Raw genomic sequence first — 26,093 nt, forward strand, 5'->3', positions numbered from 1 at the left:
AATACTATACGTACTCGTATTGCAAGACTTTGCTCATTTAGAACAGTCACTACACTCCCACAAAGTCAGAGAGAGAAGAACCATCGCCTCATTTGTGATGTGTGTGTGTATGTACTTGTATTTCAAGACGTTGCTTGTATATCAGGTTAAAATTTAATAAAATGTTTTGCTTGTCATGCAAAACACTTGCAAACCAAGTTACTTGCAATCCAAGGTTTTACTGTATATGTTTGCATGCGACCATTGTTGATAGAGACTGTGGTGTCTAGAAAATTGACTTTTTCTGGGGAATAGTCCGTTTTGAATTTGATTGTAGGATGGTAGGATGCCAGGTACTTGTAACCTGATTTGACCACCAACAGGAAACTGGGCTAGATAGACCATTGGTCTGACTCAGTGTGCTACTTATGTTCTTATGAAGCCAAATCTAGTGGGTTAGGAGGTGCATCATAAATTTGTGCACTGGGGATAAAAATACGTGGCATGTAATTGTGCTTAAATTTTCTCTGTGCATATATGTTTCACAGGCTGATACTGTGCTGTCTTTCAAGATGCAAGAAGGTTGTATATTTAGGTAGGTATATCAGAGGATTTGCATATAGTGTTTGTATGCTGTACACACTTTTTTGGCTTGTGAGCTACTTTTAAAATGATCAAGTCAAAATGATCTACAAACAATAAAATTTTAAAAAACACAAAACACACTGTATGCACAGAAAATGTTAGTTATCATTTATATTCAGATTTTTTTTAAGAGGTCAAGGCAGATGACTTTAAAATATGCAACGTCACCTCAGTAACAACTATACAAAAATAGAGAAATATACCCCCTTCTCTTTGACTAAACTGCAATAGCGGTTTTTAGCGCCGGGAAATGTGCTGAATGCCCTGCGCGGCTCATGATGCTCTTAGGCTCCTTGCGCTAAAATCCACTACTGTGGTTTAGTAAAAAGGAGGCCATAGTGCAAAATATAGACAGCAGATATAAATTCTCAAAACGGACTCATTTTGATCACTAAATTGAAAATACAATCATTTTTCTTACCTTTGTTGTCTGGTGTTTTCATGAGTCTCTGGTTGCACTTCCTTCTAACTGTGCATCAAATATTTCTTCCCTTCTTTCTGCCTCCTGCATGCTTTCTCTCCTCCAAACCTCATTCTATTCTCCAACCAACATCTCTATGTCCCTCCATGAGTCCAACTTTTTCTTTCTGTCTCCCTGCCTGTCCCCTACCACCGACATACTCCATCCCCTCCCCCAACTTTTTCTTCCTCTCTCCCTGCCCCCCTCCCCTTTCTTTCTCTCTCTCGCCCTGCCCCCTTCTTTATGTCTTTCTTTCTCTCTCCCTGCCCCCCTTTCTTTATGTCTTTCTTTCTCTCTCCCTGCCCCCTTTCTTTCTTTCTCCCTGCCCCCCAAGCCACTGCCGCTGATTTAAGCCTGCTTCCCCGACACCACAAAATCCAGGCCCATGCAAGCACCAGGCCCACAAACCTTCCCCCCGACATCAATTCTGATGTCGGAGAGGAAGTTCTGGGCCAGCCAAGCAGCGATTAGCTGGCCCGGAACTTCCTCTCCGATGTTGGAGGGGGGAAAGGTTTGTGGGCCCGGTGCATATACAGTGGCTGCACGCACCTGGCTTTTGCGGCATCGGGGAAGCAGGGAGAATGGAAAGGCAACATGAGTCTATTGCGGAGCCCGGAATGAGCTCCGCGATCAACTTGCATTGGTTTTGCGATCTACTGGTTGATCGCGATCAACCTTTTGGGTAATCCCTGTTGTACATGAATGGGAAAAACTTAGCCATTTTGCTCCCCTCCAATCTGTTCAGAATTCAGCTGCAAGACTTATATTCCGGGAGAGCTGCTTTATTCACGTTACCCCTCTCCTAAAGTCACTTCATTGGCTTCTCATCTGTTTCCGAATACAATTCAAACTCTTCTTACTGGCCTACAAATGCACTCACTCAGCTGCCCCTCACTATCTCTCTTCACTTATTTCCCCCTATGATCCCCCGTGAGCTCCACTGAGCTGGTAAGTCCCTCCTATCTGTGCCCTTCTTTTCAACTGCCAACTCCAGACTCTGCCCCTTCTGCCTTTCTGCACCATATGCTTGGAACAAGCTGCCTGAATCCCTTTGGCGGGCTCCATCTCTGGCAGTGTTCAAGGCCCAGTTAAAATCCCACCTCTTTGAGAGTGCTTTTGACTCCTCTTACCTTGGGTTCTGCATCCCCAACCCTGTTTGTCATGTCTGTCTGTCCAAGTTAGATTGTAAGCTCTTCCGAGCAGGGACAGTATATAAATGTCAAAATGTACAGCGTTGCATACACCTTTCAGTGCTATATAAGTGATAAGTAGTAGTAGTAAGCTTAACAACTGTTTGTAAATGATTTTCCTTACTCTCTGTTCTCAAGGTTTCACAGACTTATGTTGGCTCTCATGCAACTCAACTCATATTCATCAATGACACCTGCAAGTCATGGTCTGAGGAAGAATTATCTGCAGAAAGATATTTCTTTGGTCAACATTGTCTGTCATAAGCAACAGACAGCCATAAAACAGACATTGTTCTTTTTGAGACTGAGCTCAGGAGGAAATGGAGCGGAGGAAAGTGACAGGAAGGATGGATGGACAAATAGCCCAAGAGTGGGAAGGAAAATGAACATGTCCTGAGCTAGCATCCGATTTGGCTGTCCCTGTACTCTTGTCACTTCTGGAAACTTGGCTCTGAGGTGAAAGGTGCAGAGGGAAGTCAGTTCTCCACTGTAAACAGTAATCAGATAGTTGTACTTCAAAATCTACATTACACAAAAATGGAGGTAGAGGAACAGGGAGAGGAGAATATCCCTCCAAGTGTCCCTCTGATCTACAACAGTCACTGTGTAAAACGAGATCTTCAGCTGTTCTGAGATGTTAGCTTATAGTTCACCAGGTAGTTACTGCATAGATGAAATAGAAGATCAAGATCTGGATATGCTATTTCTGTAAATGACACCATTTTACAATAGCATAGTCACTGACTAATGTTATACAAATTATTAACTGATCATCGGTTACCGAAAGAAAACATCTTGCAACTCGTATTCTATTTTCATCATAGAATGATCCTGTCTGACAAAAATGTTATGTTATGTTATGTTAATCAGGTTTTCTATTCCACCTTTACCTATTCACTTCATGGTTGGATTACATTACAAGAGGTTGGGTCACTTCCCCAGGAAGTTACAATGGACAGTTTGACATGGACATTCAGTAGAGTTGCTAGTACAGGTAGATCAATACAACTATTAATACAGTTAGGTCATAGTTACAAATGCATAATTACAAGTCAGCATTGGCTTGTTATTTCTCAGGGTCTACATTAGGCAGTTTAGAAATGGGCTTTCACAATCACCTTTTCAGTTACTTCATGGTTTGCTCCATGTCTTGGTACAGAAATGCTTTCTGAACCTGAGATAGTGGCCACAGGATCATAATGTAAGTGGTAGTTGGTTCCAGCATTTTACTAATTGATATTGGATGGAAAAGGTGATTTGCCTGGCAGACTTTATATTGTTGCATGCTGGGAATTTTAAGTGAAAAATATTTTTGGTGGAATATCTATTGGAGCACCCTAGAGTAGGATGGCCAACTCAGTTAAGTAGTTGGGGGCATTCCCTCTCAGGATCTTAAAGGCAGTTATGTCTAATTTAAACTTGATCCTTGCAGTTATGGGCAACCAATGTAATTTCATATAGTAGGGTTGTAGGTGTTCTGATTTCCATAGTCCATATATGAGTCTTACTGCTGCACTTTGAGCTAGTTATAGACACATTAACAACATTTTAGAGCAAAGAACTAATGTTACATTACAGTAGTCTAGTCAGGATAGGATTAGGAATTGAACTACAATTTGGAAGGCCTCTGTTTCGAGGTACAGTACTCCCCCCTGTCATTCGCGGTTGGCGATTCGCGATCCCAGTCATTCGTGGTATTTTCTGACTGTGAATGACCGGGCAGGAAAGGGCAGCCAGAGAGGCAGAAGAGAGCAGCCGGAGCACCGGCGAGTGAAGGAAATCACTCGCGGTATGATCCGACCGCCTCTTCCTACACTAAAGTCGGGCCTCACCAATCAGGAGCTGCATGTCAAAGCAGCTCCTGATTGGTGAGGCCCAACTTTAGTGCAGGAAGAGGCGGTCGGAGCATACCACGAGTGATTTCCTTCATTCGCTGGTGCTCCGGCTGCCCTCTCATGCCTCTCCGGCTGCCTTCTCCTGTCTCCCTCGCTAAAAACTGTATTCATGGCTTTTCAAGATTTTCAGAGGTTCCTGGAATGGAACCCCCGTGAATATCAGGGGAGAACTGTATTTTCTGATGGATCTTAGCTTTCTCATCACAAGGAAAGATTGTTTTATTAATGATTGTACGTGGCTTTTCATGGATAGGTGGTTATCATTTTCTACTCCTTTGATTTGGGATTGTACTTCTAATGGAAAGTCTGTGTCATCTTCTGTAATCCTTGGAATGTAGTGTGGGTCAGTCGAGGGTTCTAGCCAAAGAAATTTGGTTTTGTTCCTATTTAGTTTGAGACGGTGGGTTGAGGTCCAGTTTTCTATGATGTGCACACTTTTTGACTAATGCATCCGTTATAGGTAGTATGATTGTTATGTTGTCCACATAGGTGAAATGTTTTATTCATGCGAGATCTAGGTTGGCTCCTAAAGTTTGCATTAGAAGGTTGTTTATACACATAGAAGGTTGAACACAGATGGTAAAAGTAGGGATCCTTGGGGGACCCCACTGGGAGGGTGCCAGCTATCAGAAACATAGAAACATAGAAGATGACGGCAGAAAAGGGCTATAGCCCATCAAGTCTGCCCACCCTACTGACCCATCCTCTTAAGTCTATACCTAGCGACCGATATTCCAGTTCGACCCTCGTAGGGATCCCACATAGGTATCCCATTTATTCTTAAAGTCCAGCACGCTGCTGGCCTCGATCACCTGCGCTGGAAGCTCATTCCAACGGTCAACCACTCTTTCTGTGAAGAAATACTTCCTGATGTCGCTATGAAATTTCCCGCCTCTGAGTTTGAGTGCATGCCCTCTAGTGGCAGAGGGTCCCCTGAGAAAGAAGATATCATCTTCCACCTCGATACGTCCCATGATGTATTTAAATGTCTCAATCATGTCTCCTCTCTCCCTACGTTCTTCTAGAGTGTAGAGCTGTAGTTTGTTTAGTCTCTCCTCGTACGAGAGACCCTTTAGCCCCGAGATCCTCCTGGTGGCCATCCGTTGAACCGATTCGATTCTAAGCACATCTTTACGGTAATGTGGCCTCCAGAATTGTACACAGTATTCCAGATGAGGTCTCACCATGGTTCTGTACAATGGCATTATGACTTCAGGCTTCTTGCTGACAAAGCTTCTACTGATACATCCCATCATCTGCCTTGCTTTAGATGAAGCCTTCTCCACTTGATTGGCAGTTTTCATGTCTGCATTGATGATTACTCCTAGGTCTCGTTCCGCCGAAGTACAAGTTAAAGTTTCTCCATTCAAGGTGTAATTTCTGCATGGATTACCGCTACCGAGGTGCATAACCTTACATTTCCCAGCGTTAAAGCCCAACTGCCAGGTCGAGGACCATCTTTCCATGTAAGCAGGTCCTGTGCCATACTATCCTGTAAAGTACATTCCCTTACTATATTGCATAGTTTAGCGTCGTCGGCGAATAATGTTATTTTACCATGAAGCCCCTGAGTCAGATCCCCTATGAATATGTTGAAAAGGAGTGGGCCCAGGACTGAACCCTGCGGTACTCCGCTGGTCACCTCCGATGTTTTAGAGAGGGTACCGTTAACCATTACCCTTTGAAGTCTTCCACTTAGCCAATCATTGACCCAAGTAGTTAGTGTTTCTCCTAACCCCATCGATTTCATTTTGCTCAACAGCCTGCGGTGTGGGACGCTATCAAATGCTTTACTGAAATCCAGGTACACGATGTCCATAGACTCTCCCAAGTCTAGCTTCCTTGTCACCCAGTCAAAGAAGCTGATGAGATTAGATTGGCAGGACCTACCCCCGGTGAATCCATTTTGATTGGGATTCCGTAGATTTCCCTCAGACAGGATCGTGTCTAATTTGCGTTTAATTAAAGTTTCCATGAGTTTACACACTATTGATGTGAGACTCACCGGCCTGTAATTTACCATCTTTACATACAGCATAGTGCCGAGTGGTTAGGATGCCTTGGAACCAGGAGAGGATTCAGCCGCTAAATCCAAAATCACTGAGGATCTCAGATATTTGATCGAAGTCTGCTAGATCAAATGCACTGCTTAGGTTAAACTGGATTATGAAAGATAATGAGGGAGATAAGAGGTCACAATGTAGAGAAACTGAGTGCAGTAACTTTTCAAGTATTGTATCAATACTTGTGTATATGAGTGACATTTGTGGGTAACAGGCCCACATAGACCTGACAAATTATTGGCCTGGCCTGGCCTGGCCTGGCAGATCTACAGTTTCTTTCAAAAGTCTTCAAATCTTTGTACATTTTATCACATTCTTCTTTCTTAAATACAATTCAAAGTGTATTAAATTAGGAGTCTGTTTCACAGATCCCTACAAGTAGGGAAATTCCAAGAAGATAAGGTACTTCAGAGCCTACACAAATTTGGTGCCTGAATGAAGCCTTTGTGGAGCTATTAAAGTCTGAATCATTCACATCAACTACTTAAATTACTAGTTTATAAAAAATAAAAAATAAAAACTCGGAGGATGTTCATTTTGTAATATATCACTCCTGTGTTCGATGTTCCAGGGTGAAACCTCAAGATTCCTAAGTAGTGTAAGAGAGATGGGCATCATTTTTTCTGTTGTCCTGCTCTTTCTGTCTTAAGTTGCATTTTGTTGTTTGTATGGCTGTGCAGCTGAAAATTGTCATTTTGTATTTTCCTGGATCATTTATGTGAATTTTTGTTTTGTTTGGGGTTGTTTTTTCATTATGAAGCAATAGTGCACGCTCTTAACAATATTTGCAAAGAAGGTACACTCTTTACACATGCACAATGGTTCATGTTGTGTTTCTTCTTATCATTTCTATAGTGCTACTAGACATATGTATATGGTTACCAGATTTTGCATCTGGTAAAAGAGGATGTGTGGCCCCAACCCGTTCCACCCTCAGGCCCACCTCATTCTGCCCCTCCAACCCCAGCCCTACGCAAATCTCATCTCTTCGGGCCAGGTCTGGAGTGCATTTGCGCTTACACAGATGATGTCACCGTGTTGCATCTGCGCATGTTCAGATGCACTCCAGATTCAGCCCCGATCTTACCAGCTTTTCAACACCCAGATAAAGTCCCGGGTTTTGAAAAGCCATCCAGACACCTGGACAGTCCTCTGAAAAGAACACACATCTGGGTAAATCCAGACGTCTGGTAACCCTACATTTACAATGCTGAACATAGTACATACAGGTACTTTCTCTGTCCCTAGTGGGCTCACAATCTAAGGTGTCTTTAGGGTCACAAGGAGCTGGAGTAGGAATTGAAAATCTATCAGGCTATACTGTATGTGGGTACCGCTGTCATAGGATCTCCTCCTGCACTGTCTTGGAATCTACTAACAGCTGATGTATGCATGATGAATGCTATTTCAAATGTCTTTTTTAGACTTTGTTTGCTAGGAAGGTTAAGAGATTATTTGTCAATGGAGAATTTTTGAACGGTTGTAGGGGCAATGCTGACACCTATGTTTGACTATTGTAATTCTCTTTATTTGGGCCTGCCAAAGTACATGATTCAAGCATTACAGTTGGCTCAAAATGCGACAGCTCGTGTGATTATGCAGGCATCCAAGTTTGACCAAATTACACCTTTCTTGCGTGATCTTCATTGGCTGCCTATTGCTTATCGCATAGAGTTTAAAATAGTTTGTGTAATCTTTAAGCTGTTGAATGACAAATGTCCAACCTTACTTAGCTCTCTTCTGCAGATGTCTCATCCTCGTCACACTTTGCGATCTGAAGATAAGATCAGTCTTGAGGTCCCATCTATTAAACAGATAAAATTGGTTAGCATTTGGCATGCTTTATTAACTGTGCAGGCTATTATATTGTGGAATGCATTACCATTGGCTATAAAGAATAACATCAGTTCAGGAAATTGGTTAAAACTTTGCTTTTCCAGAAATGTTTTGGTACATAATTGAGTATGAATTATTTAAGTTAATCTTTTTCAATGTGTCGTGCATGTTTGTTCTGGTAAATGACTAAGTCGTGAAGAATACTATTGTTTTGTTATAGTTTATGAAATGATTTGTTTTCATATCTTTTTTGTAGTTTGTGATATTGTTTTCATGATTTTTTTAAAATTCTTTATTGATTTTTCAAACTTCAATAGTGTTATACATAAAATGCAACATATAATACTACAATAACAGCACATTCAGCTTACACGTATTCATAACCAACCATTTTCTCCCACCCAATGATTATTCAATAAAACACAAAGACATAGATTATCGCAAAAACCTTATCCTAATTCAATTAATGATATCCTCCCATTCACCCCCCACCCCAAGTGCAAATACCCAAAGAACAAAATTATGACAGAAATTATCCTCCCTTTCCCCCTCCCCTTTCCCTGGATTTGCCTGAAAACAAACAAAAACTAACACATGATCAAAGACCTACTATATTGAAGAATGTAAGATGTCAATGGACCCCATACCGATCTAAATGAATTACTGTGCCCCAAATTATCAGCATTCATTTGTTCACATCTATAACTGGAGCACAGATTTGCCCACCAGAAAGGGAAATTTAAATGGTCGCAATTCTTCCAATTGTTTTCATGATTTATGTGGGACTGTAACTCGCTCAGAATTGTTGGATGGTTGCGAGTAACAAATTTAGAAAAATCTTTTGGCTCAGGCCTTCCTTGGTTAGCACTTTGCCTCTCTGAAAATGAAGCCGCTCTATAATGATGATGTTTAACTCTTCTAAGACCGTTATAATATATTATTGGTAATTCTGATCCCTAATTTTCATCTGTTTGTATGTGGTTCTGTTAAAATGTATGAGTCTAAAACTATGTATGTTAAACTGTGAGTCACTTTGGAGAAAAGTGGATTATAAATGTTTAAAATAAATAAATATCTACCTGTAGGAATAAAATGAGCCCTGTGGCAGACAGCAGACCCTAAGTATCTAATATAATAAAACCCTAAGCGCGCATGTGCACTCCTACCTGCGTGATCCATGATCCGTAGGTCCGTGGCAGGTAGGAGTGTGCATGCGTGCTTAGGGTTCTATTAGCTTGGGAGGAAATACGACAACGGCCCCACACTCGCTGAGTCCAAGGTAATGGTCTCCAGTCTGGCCAGTTCCCTTACACTCCCTGTCCGAAATTATTTTTAAGTTCACAGCTGCAGCGGCTGCTCCTCTCACGAGTCGCACCAGCATCGAAGAAGGCTTCCGACGCAGGAGGGGATTGTGAGAGGAGCCGCCCGGCAGCTTTAAACTTAAAAATAACTCCGGCAAGGAACTAAGGGAGCCATTTTAGCTGCATTTTTGTTGGGGGAGTGAATGCTGCTGCGGCTGCTGCACAGGGAAGTGGGGCGAAGGGAAATGCTGCTGCACAGGGAAGTGGGGTGGGGGAGGAAAATGCTGATGCACAGGGAAATGGAGGGGGAGGGAATGCTGCTGCTGAGGCTGCTGCACATGGAAGTGGGGAGAGGGAAATGCTGCTGCTGCACAGCAAAGTGGGGTGGAGGGAGGGAAATGCTGCTGCACAGGGAAATGGAGGGGGAGGCAATGCTGCTGTGGCTGCTGCACAGGGAAGTGGGGGAGGGAAATGCTGCTGCTGCACAGGGAAGTGGGGGGGAAATGCTGCTGCACAGGGAAATGGAGGGGGAAGGAATGTTGCTGCGGGTGCTGCACAGGGAAGTGGGGGGAAGGGAAATGCTGCTGCTGCATAGGGGACAGGGAGAGAGACAGATAGAAAGAAAGACAGCGGGAGGGAGACAGAAAGAAAGGAAGAAAGACACAGGGGCAGAGAGAGAGACAGAAAGACAGACAGACAGACAAAGGGGACCAGGGAGAGAGACAGACAGAAAGAAAAACAGCGGGAGGGAGACAGACAGTAAGAAAGAGACAGGGGTAGGGAGAGAGAGAGAAAGAAAGACAGACAGACATATATTATAGCACTCGTTAATGTAACGGGCTTAAAGACTAGTTAGTAAATAATGCCCTAAATGAAGATATAGACAGGTATTCCACAGACCTGGTTTAAAGAGAAAAAGGAAATTGTGATTCTAAGGTGCAAAGCATATTGAAATGACGAAGCAGATCGACGAAGCAGATCAAACTGATGGTGGGGTGGCACAACATGTTAAGGATGGTGTAGTTTGCATCTGTGCCATTATCTTGAGAATCACAATCCTATTGGGCACTCAATATTATCAATCCTCTCAAAGATTTTTCAAAATATCATTTAAATTTATATCATGCCTTTTTAAAAGACACAAGGGGAATCTCAGAATGCCATTTGTCCGCTGTCGATTCAACAGTACAGTGTGGCAGCACTCGTCACTGGCTCACCCAAAGCAAATGAATGAAATGTGGTTGTTAAGGCACTTCCCCCGTCCTGAGGAAGATACAAAACGCGTTGGCGGGGCATAGTGTAACAACGACATTGTACTAACAAGCTAAGTTATCTAGGGGATAAGAAATATTCAGTATACTTATTGAAAATGAAGAAGGAATGACAATTTATCAAAATGAAAGAAAATATATGGAATAAATAAAAATTCAATGAATTGATACCTTGGAAATGATTTTGAAGATGTTATTAGAATATTTATTTATTTATTAAAGAGCACAGAAACAGTATGAAAAACTAGAATTAAAAACAGTATGAAGAATGAATTATTTATCATTGATAGAAATTTCACAAATACGAAAAAAGAAAAAAAGAGATTAGAATAGAGTAGAGGACACATTTGGGTGAGCCAGTGACGAGTGCTGCCACACTGTACTGTTGAATTGACAGCGGACAAGTGGCATTCTGCAATTCCCCTTGTGTCTTTTAAAAAGTATTAAAAACTGCTTCATAAGGCATGATACAAATTTAAATGATATTTTGAAAAATCTTTGAGAGGATTGATAATATTGAGTGCCCAATAGGATTGTGATTCTCAAGATAATGGCACACATGCAAACAACCATTAACCAGAGGACTTTTAGTTTTTCGGAGGAACAAAAAACAATTTTATCTAATAGATGGTGTACAGTAGAGGTGTCAAATTCAATCACATAAAGGGCCGAAATCTAAAATATAGGCTAAGGCACAGGCCAAATTTTTTATTAAGATACTTAGGGGTTTACGAGCAAAATTCGTTCCAGAAGCATACTCGTAAACCAAATTGCTCGTATATCAAAGCAAGTTTCCCCATAGGAAGTAAGGGAAACTGCTTTGATTGGTTCCACCTCCTCTCCCCCCCTCCACGAGGCTACCGGCGCTGCTCCATTCTCCCCCCCGCCTTGAGGAATCCGACGCTGTTCCAAACCCCTCCCCGCGATCCAGCTACCCCCCCTGCGAACCAGCATCCCCCCGCTCGCGTTGCCCCCCATCCACGCGATCCTACTTTCCCCCCTCCCGAGCAGTCAATGACACCCTTTACCCGACTTGGCACCAGTGCCAGTGCCCGAAGATCCTCCCTCTTCTGGCGCGGCCTGGGCTGGGCGGTGTGTTGTAGATCCTCCTTCTTCTGGTTTGGGTGGGGCTGGACTGGCTTTGAGCATTTGCGCATGCTCAAAGCCTTCTGGTCTCGCTCTCAATCTCAGGATTGGTGTAGCCCGACTTTATTACAGGAAGAGGCGGTCGGAGCAGACCACGAATGAGTGAGTTCACGAACCGTGAATTTGCGGGAGAACACTGTATCGATTGTACACGGCTTAGATTTTTATGTGGTATATAAATTTTTTAAATAAATAAATAAATTAGCCAGTGGGCGCCTAACTCAGTAGGCGCCTACCTGAAAAGTAAGTGTAATTAAGGGCAGAGTTTGGGCATGGATTGAGTTAGGTGCCAGTAGGCATCTAGGGGGTCCTTTTATTAAGGTGCGCTAACCGATTTAGCGTGCACTAAATGCTAAGGCATCCATTATATTCTATGGACGCCTTAGCATTTAGCATGTGCAAAATCGGTTAACACACCTTATTAAAAGGACCCCTAAATTAGGTGCCTGTATATTAGACCAAGAAAACCTTGGTGTAATATACTAGTGTCTAAGTCAATATAGGCACCAGTAGGTGCAATTCTAGAAATGGTGCCTAGCTTTGATTGACATGAAGTAGGTGCCATTTTGCTAGGCACCTACCAAGTTAGGCACCATGTATAGAATCTGTCCCAAGTGCCTAATTTCCATACCGCAACTCCAAAAAAAAGGTGTGGACCTGGAAGGGGCACGGAACATGGCAAGCTATTAGGAGCAATGTTACAGAATACAGTAAACCCCCCGCGAATTTGCGGTTCAGCATTTGCGGACTCAGTCGTTCGCGGTTTTTCACTGCAACCGGCAGCCACTTTAGCCAGGTGTTCGCTAGGACCGCAAAGACTTCTCTTCATGGACAGGATGGTTCTTCAACGACGCTTTGCGCATCTGGTGCCAGGAAATCCCCGACGCCGCATTCTTTGCCAGGGGATGGAAGCCCTTTTGCTGCCGCTGCCGTCAGAGAAAAAGAAAACGGCATCTGCGGTCAGCACGAAAAAGAAGCAACTGGCTCCAGAGGCTTGCAGAACCCTTCCCCCGCAGGTTTACATCTTCTAAAAAGGTTTAAACCAGGGGTCCCCAAAGTCCCTCCTTGAGGGCCGAATCCAGTCGGGTTTTCAGAATTTCTCCAATGAATATGCATTGAAAGCAGTGCATGCACATAGATCTTATGCATATTCATTGGGGAAATCCTGAAAACCCGACTGGATTCGGCCCTCAAGGAGGGACTTTGGGGACCCCTGGTTTAAACTATGAAATATGCTTTATTTTTTACCACATCCGATAATCGCGGTTTTTCACAATTCACGGGTGCTCCTGGAATAGAACCCCTGCAAATTTCGGGAGAGTACTGTATTATCATTTATGCACCTAACTGCCAGGACCTTGGCACGAGCATTTACACTGGTCGTTGGACCTGAAAACTTAAGATATCTGAAAGCTATGGGGCTCATAATCAAAACTCAAGTCGGCACTTGGACGATCTAAAAGACAGGTCGTTCAAGTGACGATAATCAAACTGATGTGTCACGGGACTTTTTAGGCCTCTGAATCCTGCTGTGTGCCCAGAGCTAAAGGGGCATATCTAGAGGAGTGGTTAGGGCGGTATTTAGGTAGAATGTGGGCCGACCTATACTTCGTCATCCTGCAGGGATAATCGAATGTGTCACGAGACTTCCTGGAAGAAACTTATATGTTGTGACTTAGATGATGTAAAAGCAGGTATAAGTGGCAAAAAGGTATCCAAAGAAACCAGATAACCACACTGCAGAGACAAAGTAAAGATCCCCACACACTCCCCCAGTGTTTATTGACCCCCCTCACACTGCCACAAATATCAGAACAAAAAAGTACATACCTGTCTCCGGAATTCCAGCACTTGCTATAGGAAAGCCTAGTAGAACTGTATACAGGTGTCTTAAGTAGCCTGGGGGGGTAGGTGGGCTAGTGAACCATAGAGAGGAGACCCAGACCCATAAGTCACTCTAACCATTACATTCATGGTGGAAAATGTGGGCCCCCCCAAAACCCTACTCTTCTGCCATATATGTGCCACCTGAAGCCATAAAAGCTATTCAGGGCTAGACAGGTGGGTATAGTGTATTTTGGAAGGCTCACCATAACCTATAAGGGAGTTCTGATGAGATGTTTATGTGGCACCCTTTTTGTGAAGATCACAGCAGTGCCTTGTAAGGTGCCCCACTGCTTTGTTGCCATGTCTGGGTGGCCAATCCATCACAATGCTGGCTCCTCCCACGTCCAAATGGTTTTGTTCTGGGCATTTGGGACTTGGATGAATTTTTGGTCAAAATGTGGTATACAGATAGATGTACTGGCGGTCTGGACGATTAATGGCCTGGACGGCCAGATAGACGATTTTTTGGGGGAAAAAAAGTTATTCTAGAAGTATTTTCCAAAAATGGACATTTTCCTCCGCCTACTTTGGGCGTCTAGCACCATACATCTGAATCGAACTTAGACGTGTCTTGTGATTATGCCCCTCCACATGTGTAAATCAAACTGTAAAAAAACTGAATAAAGTAATTTAGATAGTTTGTAAGCAATATAGTGGGCATATAAAGCTTAGTACAATGAGAAGTTTGAGTACTAAGTGACACTGCTGAAGCCTAAGAAGGTGTAAGTAGATAAAGATCGTATTGCATTTTGAGGGATGTCTGATATATGTGTATGATATATGCCTTGGAATATAACTATTAGTGCATATATTTGCTGGGCCTAAAGTTAGGCATTAAATGCAGTCTTATGCTAATATTCTACAATAGCTGTTCCATGGGGAGCTGCTGTTATAGAATTCGTGCTTAGTGCATATCATTCCAACACTATGGGGTCCTTTTATCAAGCTGTGGTAGGGGTTTAACGCGCGTTAAACCATCTGCTGCGCTAGCCGCTAACGCCTGCATTGAGCAGGCGTTAGTTGTTTAGCTGGCCACGGGGGTTAGCGCGTGATGAAATGTCCGACGCGCTAACCCCGCTAGCGCGGCTTGATAAAAGGACCCCTTAAATTTTGACACCATTTCTTGAATTTACCCCTATATACAGTATATAGCTGCTGGCAAGAAGCAATCTATGCATATATTCAGTGCAGAATATGCATGTTTTTAAAAATATCACAGCCAGTGTAAACCGCTGACCACCACAGGTGAGTATTGAGCTCTGTCTATGCTCTCCCCCATCTTGAGGATGTTCCTCCTGTTCATAACTACCATGTTTCCCTGAAAATAAGACAGTGTCTTATATTAATTTTAGGCCCAAAAAAAGGCACTAGGTCTTATTTTCGGGGTATGTACATGATCATCTCTCCCTTCCTCTCCTTCACCCCAATTCTTCTTCTTTCCTTTCTCTCCCCCAAAGGTGCAGCATCTTTCCTCCCATCCCTCATGCAGCAGGACCCAGCTTCTATCCATCCCTCCCTTCCATCCCTCGTGCAGCAGGACCCTTGCCCAACTTCTATCCTTCCCTCCCATCCTTTGTGCAGCAGAACCCTTGAGCGAGCACCCCTCCTCCGAGCACTCGCACTCCCATCCTTCCCTTCCTTCCATCCGAACCCCGCTGACCGTGAGTGAGCCCTACATACCTCCCTAAGCAGCGTCAGGCTAGCAGCACTCTAAACAGGCTGTTTCAGCCTTGTCCGCCCGTGAATTCATTCTGCCACGTTACTGCGGCAAAATGAACTCGTGGGCAGACAAGGCCGAAACAGCCTGTTTAGAGTGCTGCCGGCCTGACGCTGCTTAGGGAGGTACTGTATGTAGTGCTCGCTAAGAAGAAAAAATTGAAATTGAATCAGATTGGGCAGACTGGATGGACCATTCGGGTCTTTATCTGCCGTCATCTACTATGTTACTGTCACTCGCGGTTGGCAAGGTTTGGATGGGAGGGAGGGAGGGAAGGATAGGGGTTCGGCTGCGCGGCGAGGGCGGATGCTCGGAATGGGGGCGGTGATCACACAAGGGTTCTGCTGCACAAGGGATAGGAGGGAGGGAGGGAAGGGAAACTGCCGGCAAATCCCGGGACTAGGGCTTATTTTTGTGGTAGGGCTTATATTAAGCTCTTTGGGTCAAGCACCTGGACCAGGATTTACAAAACATAACATAACATATTTAACATAACTTTATTCTTCTATACCGCCACAATCAGATGATTTCTAGGCGGTTTACACTGAAGAGAATTGGACAATCAGCGAAATACAATATACAAATAGCAAAGGTACAACATATTTCTTAAGAATAGTCAGAGTAAAATTATTGTAAAACTATAGTCTGTTGAGCTGGGTGCAGGCTGGGACCGGGCTAAATCCTGGTAGACCGGGGGATTTGCTGCCACCTTTTAATGTTTATACATATACACACACACATACACCAGAATATTTTTTATTAAAGGAAAAAAAATGAACTAGTCCAAAAATATCAGAGAAACTGAAAGCTTTGGTGTATATCCAAATCCATATAAATCTCACCAATCTCACGCTTATATCCGTTCTTCTGTTGTATGCTGACATCAAAGTGTAAGGTCGTGGATACCCTGAAGCAGCTTTCATACCAAAACGCTGCCCACTGTCGGTGGGTCCATGTGGGTCAAACTGTATTGAAAGGACACTGTTTTAACCCTTTAATTGGCAGATGGTGAAACGGCTGCTTTATGTAACTTGATGTTGAATGAGAGCAACAGTGCCAAGTAACAGGCATTTGGATACGCAGATCTTCCATAAGAGCCAGAGAAAACACTGCCAAATAAAGGGCTACAATAAGTTCTCCCTTCTGTTTTTTTTAACTGATGGAGTATTACATTACATTACATTAGAGATTTCTATTCCGCCTGTGCCTTGCGGTTCTAGGCGGATTACAATATCGAAGATATCTGGGCATTTCCAGTAGAATTGCATTACAGGAGAAGAGTAAATTACAGGTACACAGGTAACAGTAAAGAATTACAGTACATTCAAGATTACAGAATACTTCAGGGGAGTACTGTATACAAAATTGATAAAAACAGTACAGCACATTAATAAATAACAGCAAGCTAACTTCCACACATAGTAACCATATTCTTATCATGTTTTATAATCAGTTGTTTGTTTGTTTGTTTTTTCTGTTCAAAATATTTTTATTGATTTCATAGATATAAAATAGACAACAAAAGGCTTCAAAGAAAGCCCAACAAGAAAAACGAAGTGACAGCTCCTTTCCAGTACATCATATCATAATAAGATATTAAATCGGTATTAAACATAGAAACAGCAAATAATAATAATAAATGGCACTTTTTTAAAATTGAGTTTTCAATTATTAAACACAAAGAGTAGCCCGAGACCCCGGTGTCGATGGGCGTATGATAACACGGGGCTGGCAGGCCTGCGTGTCGCCCATCGGCTGGGGCGGTCGGGGGGGCGGTGAGCGTGGGTGCGGCGTGATTGGTTGTTTAGGGCAGGGCGAGTTTTAAATTAATTGGCGGTGGTTAGGAGTGCGCGGTGGGGGGGGGTGGCGAATTTATAAAAGGGGGAGACAGTGGAGGACTCAACCGTTATGGGTCCTCCTGAGCTGGTTTTTCGTTTCCGTGGCGTTCCGGTGAGCCCTCTTACCTGTCTACCATGGCGGAGCGGTTGGCGGTGGTGGAGGAGCAGGAGCGCGACGAGGTCGAGATCTCTTTCCGGGCGGGGGACTCGTTGGTGGAGGACCCGGATGAGCAGGTGGGTGTTGGAGGTGGGCTCGAACGGGGCAGGCCGGAGCGACGCTCGAAAAGCGATGCGCTTTCTGCGATCGCTTTGGTAGGCTCTGCGGGCCTTGCGAGTGGGCGGGCTTCGGGAAAGGGAAGGTCGGAGCACGTTGCGGCGCAGAAGGGGGCAGGGCCCAAAAAGGCCAGTGGGAAGAGGAAGTCGGGCGGGCAGCCGCTTGCCCGGCCTGTGGACCACAGCTTTGAAGCTCCTAGCACAGTACAGGAGCCTGTGAGGGAGGTGCGAGTTGCTGTGCCAGCTCTCAGTGCTGTGTCTGGGCAGACGGGGTTTCCGCGTGCAGCTTCTGTGGAGGACCTGCGGAGGACGTGTGGAGGACCTGCGTACAGCCCCCTTGTTGGGGGTGGATGGGTCATCCCGTGTGGAGGGGAGGACTTTTCAACCGTCGCCCCAGCCCTCTACTAGCTGGGGGTCTGGTGTTTGAGGTGTGAGTCCCATGGGTCCTTGGGGGTCTCCTTATGGTGCGATCCCTTGGTACTCTGGGCAGCAGGGTTGGAGTTCAGGTTCGTTTCCTCCCTCCGGGGGAGGTAGTATTGCTCCGGGATGGACGGGTGGCTCATTGCCTTGTGGGGTTGGGGTCCCTGGTTGGGGTGTGCAGGGGGGCGGTGTTCTGGGCTCTGTTCCTGGTTGTGGTTTCTTTTCGCAGAGTCCAGTGATGGTTCCAGAGCCCCAGTGGATTGCAGCGGGAGCGGCTCCGGGTCCCTCTACAGGCAGCGTGGATGGCCTCTCTGATCGGCAGCGTGGCGTGAGAACTTCTGTGACCTCAGCGTTGGAGTCCACGGCTGTTGGCGGAGGCGCCGCTGGTCCCTCTTCAGGTGTGGTGGTTGCTGACCGAGGCGTCACTGTGGAGGAGCGACGATCGATGGCGTCTGCAGAGGCTGCTTCGGGTGGCCTCTCCTTGGCTGAGGCTGGACCTTCCACTTCGGGTAATGTTGCGCCTGCTGTAGTTTCTGGGGGGGAAACCTGGTGGGAGGAAGGGTAAGGGGAAGCGGCGGCGCAGGAGGGATTCATCCTCTTCGAGTCGGTCTTCCTCTTCGTCTTCGTCTTCCTCGTCGGCATCTTCTTCTCCTCGGGCCGGGCCGGTTAAGGAGGAGGGCCTTGTGGGATCTGTGGGTGTGACGCAGCAGGGTGATGGTAGAGGTGTGCCGGCCTTGGTCGCTCTGACCGAGCTCTGGGAGCGAGTACCGCACGACTTACGGCACAAGATTAGGCGACGTTCCTGCATCGACATCTTTCGTCTTATGGAGGGTAGGGCACATCGGCGTAGCCGGAAGAAATCCAAACGTGAGGCGGGCACGGCTAAGCCTTTGCCGGTCTCACGGTCCATCCTTAATTGGATACGGGCCTTCATGAGGCTAGCCAGTGTTTGGGGAAGAGCCCGTCCCGAGGATTATGGTTTATTGTTAGCGTATGCCGATTCTGTGCTTGATGCGTAACAGCGCTTTGGTGGCTGGACGTGGTTAAATTATGACGAGGCTTTTAGGGATAAGATGGAAGAGAACACACATATGTCGTGGGGCACGCAGGATGTCAATCTGTGGCTCACCCATATGTCCTCTAAAGCTGGGGCGGCCTCTTCGGGTGTGGGTCGTGCGTTAGCAGTTACTCTGGGCGGTGGGCGGCCCTTTCGGCCCGGGATGGGGGGGGTCTGGAGGAGGAGGGCTCAGTAATGTTTGTTGGAGATTCAACAAGTCCAGCTGCTCCTTCACGGACTGTAGATTTCGGCATGCGTGCTCCCAATGTGGGCAGCCGCATTCCCTTCTTAAGTGCCCCAAGAAGCAAGCGGGAGGTCCTACAGGGGTAGGCAAGTAGTGGTGGGTCGCGTGCGGTTCCCACTCCGGTTTTGGTGGGCGTGTTGGTCCCGTGGCTTCGTCGTTATAGGCCGGTGCGTGTGGCTCTTCTATTGGAGCGCGGGTTTTCAGTTGGCTTTGAGATTCCATTTCGGGGGGAGTTGATTGGGGTTCGGGCGCGTAATTCGTCCTCTGTTACTCATTTGGGTGCCATTGTCCGCAAAAACTTGGAGGAGGAATTGCGTCTGGGCCGGATTGCGGGTCCTTTTCGGGAGCAGCCTTTTCCGGTTATGATGGTGTCTCCTTTAGCGGTAATCCCTAAGAAGGAACCCGGTAAGTTTCGCCTCATTCACAATTTATCTCGGCCTCTTGGGTCTTCTGTGAATGATGGTATTCCGCGGGATCTTTGTACTGTTCGTTATTCATCTGTTGATTGTGCTCTGCGGCTCATTTTTAGAGCGGGCCGTGGTGCTTTGTTAGCCAAAGTTGATATTGAATCTGCCTTCCGGTTGTTGCCAGTTCATCCGCAGTCTTATCCGTTGTTGGGCTTCCGCTTTGACGGTGCTTATTTTTACGATCGTTGTTTGCCTATGGGTTGTTCTATCTCGTGTTCTTATTTTGAGATGTTCAGCTCATTCCTTCATTGGGTAGTGGTTCAGCGGTCCGGGTTGGATGCGGTTGTTCACTATCTTGATGATTTTCTGTTCATTGGACCTGCGGATTCGGATGCCTGTTCACGTTTGAGAGGAGCCTTTGAGTCCATGGCTGCTGAGTTTGGGATACCTTTGGCGCAGGACAAGTCTGAGGGTCCTGTGACGTCTCTGGTTTTCCTGGGGATTGAGTTGGATTCTGAGACTTTGGTGACTCGTCTTCTGGTGGGTAAGGTTCAGCAGCTCCTTGGTCTTATTGAGCGTGTTTTGTCGGCGCGCAAAACTACTTTGCAGGTCGTTCAGTCCTTGGTTGGCTCTCTTAATTTTGCCTGTCGGGTTTTGCCCATGGGGCGTGCCTTTTCGCGTAGGTTAGCTGCTTCCACAGCTGGGGTTAGGGATAAGCGACATTTTTTGCGGCTGTCTGCGGGAGTTCGAGCTGATCTGCGTATGTGGGCTTGTTTTTTACGTGACTTTAATGGCTATTTGCCTATGCAGGCTCCTGAGGTGTCTAACTGTGACTTAGAGCTGTTCTCTGATGCAGCTGGAGTGGTGGGATTCGGGTTGTACTGTCAGGGGGCATGGTGTGCTGAGCGCTGGCCATAAGCTTGGGTGGAGAAGGGTATCACGCGAAATATTACGCTCCTGGAATTGTTTCCTTTCATTGTGGCCTGTGAATTGTGGGCAGACAGATTGCGGGATAGGCGGGTAGTGTTTTGGTGCGATAACCTGGGGGTTATGGAGGTGGTCAATAGACAGGTGGCGCATTGCCTATCGGTGAATGTGTTGGTGCGAGCCTTGGTTTTACGTTGTCTGCGTCTTAATTTGTTTCTCAGAGCACGACATGTTCCTGGTTTGCACAATGGCATTGCTGATGCTCTTTCTCGTTTCCATTTTTCGCAGTTTCGTCGTCTGGCGCCGGAGGCTCACGAGGAAAGTTCTTCGATGCCAGCGCATTTGTGGAGCCTGGTCGAGAAGGAGTGTGGGACATGCTCCGCCTGTCGGTAGCGCCGGCTACTTGGTCTCATTATTCAGCGGGGTTCCGTGTGGTGGCTACCTTTTTGTTCAGCAGGGGTTGGGCGCCTGGGGATGTGGCCGAATCCTTGCTGGAGGATTTCATGTTGGATTCCTACAGGAACAAGGTTTCCCATCGGGTGGTGCAAGGGCGTTTGGCTGGGTTTACCTTTTTCTGTCGGGCTTTGGGTTGGTCTTGTCCGGCATCAGGTTTCCTGGTGCGACGCCTGCTTCGTGCTCTGGGGAGAGTGGTGCCTTGCAGGCCTGATTCTCGTCTGCCTATTCGGCATGACTTGCTGATACAACTGTTGGCAGTTTTGCCGGATCTGGCCCGCTCCCCTTATGAGGCTGGTCTGTTTCGGGCGGCTTTTTCCCTTGCTTTCTTTGGTGCGTTGAGAGTGGGGGAGTTGCTGGTGAGTGCAGCTGACAGAGCTAGAGGGCGCGGGTTGTGTGTTCAACATGTGCAGTTAGGTGACAACGAGGTGGAGATTCATGTTGTCAGCTCCAAGACAGATCAGGCGGGACGCGGTCAGTGGTTAGTTCTCCGTAGGATTGCGGGTTGTATTTCTTGTCCGGTGTCTTGTCTGCGGGAGTTTTTGTTGGTGCGAGTGGCGGGGTCCCTGATTTTGTTTGTTCATGCTGATGGGGTTCCTCTTTCGCGATTTCAGTTTCTGGCGGTCCTGCGCCTGGCTCTGGCATGTTGCGGGGAGGATCCTAGTTGCTACGGCACGCATTCTCTCCGGATAGGTGCGGCCACTAGTGCTAGTGCCGCTGGGATGCCGGAAGCTGGCATCCGGCGGTTAGGACGTTGGGCCTCAGGAGCCTTTCGCTCTTACATTAGACCGGCTGAGTCGGGTAGTGGGCAAAGTGGGAGAAGGGAGATTCAGTAATTTGGGGATTGTTGTGTGGCACGGGTGTGGGGTTATAGTTCTGGACTGTTGCAATTTGTTTTTGCTTTTCAGGTGTTGAGCGGAGCAGTACGGCGGTGTGGATCATTGGCCATTCCTTCATTCATTGGGCTGGCGAGAGGGTCTTGTTGCGCCCTGGAGGTCGACATCTTGGGCTGGGACATCTGGGCGTCCGGGTATCCTGGTGGGGGCAGCGGGGCATGAGGTGGCATCAGCTTTTGCCATTTTTGTCTCATTTGCGGTCCTTCCCACGTCGTCCGGACGTGCTTATTCTTCATTTAGGGGGTAATGATGTTGATACATTGTCGGCTAGGCAGTTGCTCAACATCATTAAGGATGACTTACGGGTTCTTTTTGCCTGGTTCCCGGGTACACGGATGATTTGGTCGGATGTTATTCCGCGGCCTCGGTGTTTGGCATCTCGTCGCTGGACTCGGGGATTGGCTAAGTTTAACCGTCAGGTCGGAAAGTGGGTGGTGTCCCAGGGAGGTAAGCAGATTTTACACGGTTGGGTTGAGGTCGGTTGTGCGGGGCTTTTTCATAAAGATAAGGTTCATTTGTCTGATGTGGGGTGGGACCTGCTTTTAGATGACTTTGCGGTGTGTTGTGAGAGCGTGCTGGGTTTATGTTAGCCGCTGCTCGGTTTCTTGAGGGGGGGGGCTGTGGTATCACAGGCCTGTGGCGGATCTCCCGAGCTACTGGGTCATTGGGGCTCATCAGGTGATGAGCGGTGGGTCGGCGGGGTGCCGTGCCTGGTGGGTCAGGTGACCCGGATAATGGGGCATGAGGGACATGCCACCCCTCTGACCCTTGCTGTGGTGCTCGGGATTTTTATGGGTAGCTCGGGAGGAGCTCTGTGAGTTTATGTTAATTAATGTTATAATTGAAATTATATTATGTTAATTGTTATGATTAATAAATTGAGCTGCGGCTAATTACCAACAATGGTAGTCAGTGTGTTTTGGGGTAATGTTTGGGGAGTATGGGGGGAGTCAAGGTGTTGGGTTATAGGGTGACAACGGGACCTGTCCAGATCCCGCTGTTAAGAGTAGCCCGAGACCCCGGTGTCGATGGGCGTATGATAACACGGGGCTGGCAGGCCTGCGTGTAGCCCATCGGCTGGGGCGGTCGGGGGGGCGGGGGGGGGGGCGGTGAGCGTGGGTGCGGCGTGATTGGTTGTTTAGGGCAGGGCGAGTTTTAAATTAATTGGCGGTGGTTAGGAGCGCGCGGTGGGGGGGGGTGAATTTATAAAAGGGGGAGACAGTGGAGGACTCAACCGTTGTGGGTCCTCCTGAGCTGGTTTTCCCTCCCACCCACCCCATGTTTTCTGGTAGTTGGGAGTAGCTCGGGGGCGGATCTCCCGAGCTACTGGGTCATTGGGGCTCATCAGGTGATGAGCGATGGGCCGGCGGGGTGCCGTGCCTGGTGGGTCAGGTGACCCGGATAATGGGGCATGAGGGACATGCCACCCCTCTGACCCTTGCTGTGGTGGCAGGGTCGAGGGCACTGATTTTTATGGGTAGCTCGGGAGGAGCTCTGTGAGTTTATGTTAATTAATGTTATAATTGAAATTATATTATGTTAATTGTTATGATTAATAAATTGAGCTGCGGCTAATTACCAACAATGGTAGTCAGTGTGTTTTTGGGGTAATGTTTGGGGAGTATGGGGGGAGTCAAGGTGTTGGGTTATAGGGTGACAACGGGACCTGTCCAGATCCCGCTGTTATCCAAAAGAACAAAAGAAAAACATTAGAAGTAATCCATCAAACCCTCTTTAAGATAGAAGTTACTATCTAATCTTGAAGAAATTTTACAAAAGGAAATCATTAGGATAGTTAATCCTATTACAAAAACAGTGTTGCACAATGGCTTAATTCCTATAAAGACTACTTATTCTCAGTGTTTTTCAAAAGGGGATCCCAAAAACATAATTTTTATTCTGAAAACTTAGGGCTCCTTTTACTAAGGAGCGTTAGGGCATTAACATGCGGAATAGCGTGCGCTGAATTGCCACACGTGCTAGACCTTATCACCAGCATTGAGCTGGCGTTAGTTCTAGTCACGTACATGCAGTAATATCCTGCATGCACTAAAATCGTTAGCGTATCTTAGTAAAAGGAGCCCTTAACAAACATTTACAAGGAAATTTAAGAAAAAAGGTAGTTTTAAGGGCCAGTTCTCTAGACTTCAGAGCTAAAAAAGCCTTCCATCTCAATTGAGCTGCCGTAGCTACACCAGGAAATAACATTACTTTAGCTGCACAGAAAATCTTGTCTTGACTTTTAAAATACAATTTCATTATCAAAGATTTATCCTCATCATTAAGACAAGTTACCAAAAGGATAGATCTTGTCTATACCACATCTTGAGAATCCTCTAAGAAAGCAATTAGATCTAATTCTGAAAACACCAAACAATTTATTCCTTGTTCATCTGGGAGCTTTTTTCTAGAAGAAATATAATAACATTTTGAAAAAGAGAAAGTGGCAGCATTCTTCATACCTAGAATTTCTTTGAGGTATTTCCTCAAAAGGATCCCAGGTGAAAGTAAATATATACTAGTTAAATTGATAAATCTCAAATTTCTAGCTCTATCAGCATATCCATTTTAAAATGTATATTGTACAGAATGAATATTATTTTCTTCCTTTGTTCATACACATCCAGGGTGGGGAGGGGGGGGAGAGGGAATATTTTATGCTTAAGAACAATTGGGTATAAGGGAGGGGGATATTTGATGTGAGTTACAATTTTATGGTATATTAAGTGATGTTGAAGGATATAATGATTGTATCTTATGTTACACTTGTTGAAAGTTTTAAAAATGAATAAAGATTTATTTAAAAAAATGTATATTACAAGAATCCTTAATTGATGAAGCTGAAACAGCTTGTAGAGCTGAAACTTGAGATTCTATGACACTACAACGTTTATCTAATAAAGGAACATTTGGGTCCACATTAGCAAATTATTCAACTACTTCTTGTGAAAAAAAATCTTATTCTGAGAAATAACAGATCTTAACATCCTTTCCATCCATAAATCTTTGAGGGTAACATCTTCAGTTACAGATGCAAACAACTGGGATTCCAGCAAAGCGACTACTTGAGGCATCTTAGTAAAAGTGATCTCTTTTGAGTTCCTTTGTGATCTCTTTTGAGTTCCTGTCTCTAAAAGGGAACATTCCTACAAAGTCCCCTTATCATAAAGTCCAGGAGGATGAGGGGGGAATATGATCTGGGAGAGACAATGAAGCCTCTAAAGACAAAGAACCCTAATTTTGATTTTGGCTAAGATTCGAGTCCCACAGGCGCTATATGATGGTCCATCGAGCCAACAGGCTCCAGAGTCGAAACCTTAGTTATTGCTTTATGTTTCTCCATCGCAAATAATCAAACTAAATAAAAATACCTTCAATCTTCACACCTTGTCACTCCATGGAGCTCCAACGGGCTCCCAAGGGGGAGAGTGTGCCCCTCAGGGCATGCCCCTCCAGCCATACCCTGTGGTTGTGTGCCGGTGTGCCACAAAAGCGTGGGTCTCTTGTAGGAAGCCATGAGGCCCCCTATGATGTCAATGGGGGTGACCTCTTCTTTGCCTAATGGAATTGGCAATTCAAAACAGATCCGATGCTGAACAACCCAGGCTTACAGGTCCCCAAACAAAAATGCTCCAGGAAACAACTTCTCCCTTTAATGGCACTTTCAATTATCAGTGCCAATTAACCAATTAAAATAACTGCTAGGCACCTAACTCGGTAGGTACCTTTTATAGAATCAGGGCCTTGGTTTATAGAACAGGAGCAAAATCAGTTATATGCATAACTACAAGTTGTTGCCAATTAAGAACATAAGAATTGCCCTACAAGGACAGATCAAAGGTCCATCAAGCCCAGTATCCTGTTTCCAACAGTGGCCAACCCAGGTCCCAAGTGCATGTTAAGACTAATTATTGATAAATATCACTTAAGTGCCAATTTATTGCTAATTAAATTATGTAACGTGCATCACTATTCTATACATGTGCACCAAATTGCACACCTAACTTTGGGCACCATTAATAGAATTTGGATGATGGAGGACATTAATGCCGTAATTTGGAGTCAATTGTACGACACAGCCCCTCCATTTAGGCACCCCGGTAATACAGAGTGAGAGCCTATTATGTTATGTTAATCAGGTTTGCTATTCCACCTTTACCTATTCAGTTCAAGGTCAGATTACAAGAG

Source organism: Geotrypetes seraphini, chromosome 4 (assembly GCF_902459505.1).
Source record: "Geotrypetes seraphini chromosome 4, aGeoSer1.1, whole genome shotgun sequence".
NCBI lineage: Eukaryota > Metazoa > Chordata > Amphibia > Gymnophiona > Dermophiidae > Geotrypetes > Geotrypetes seraphini.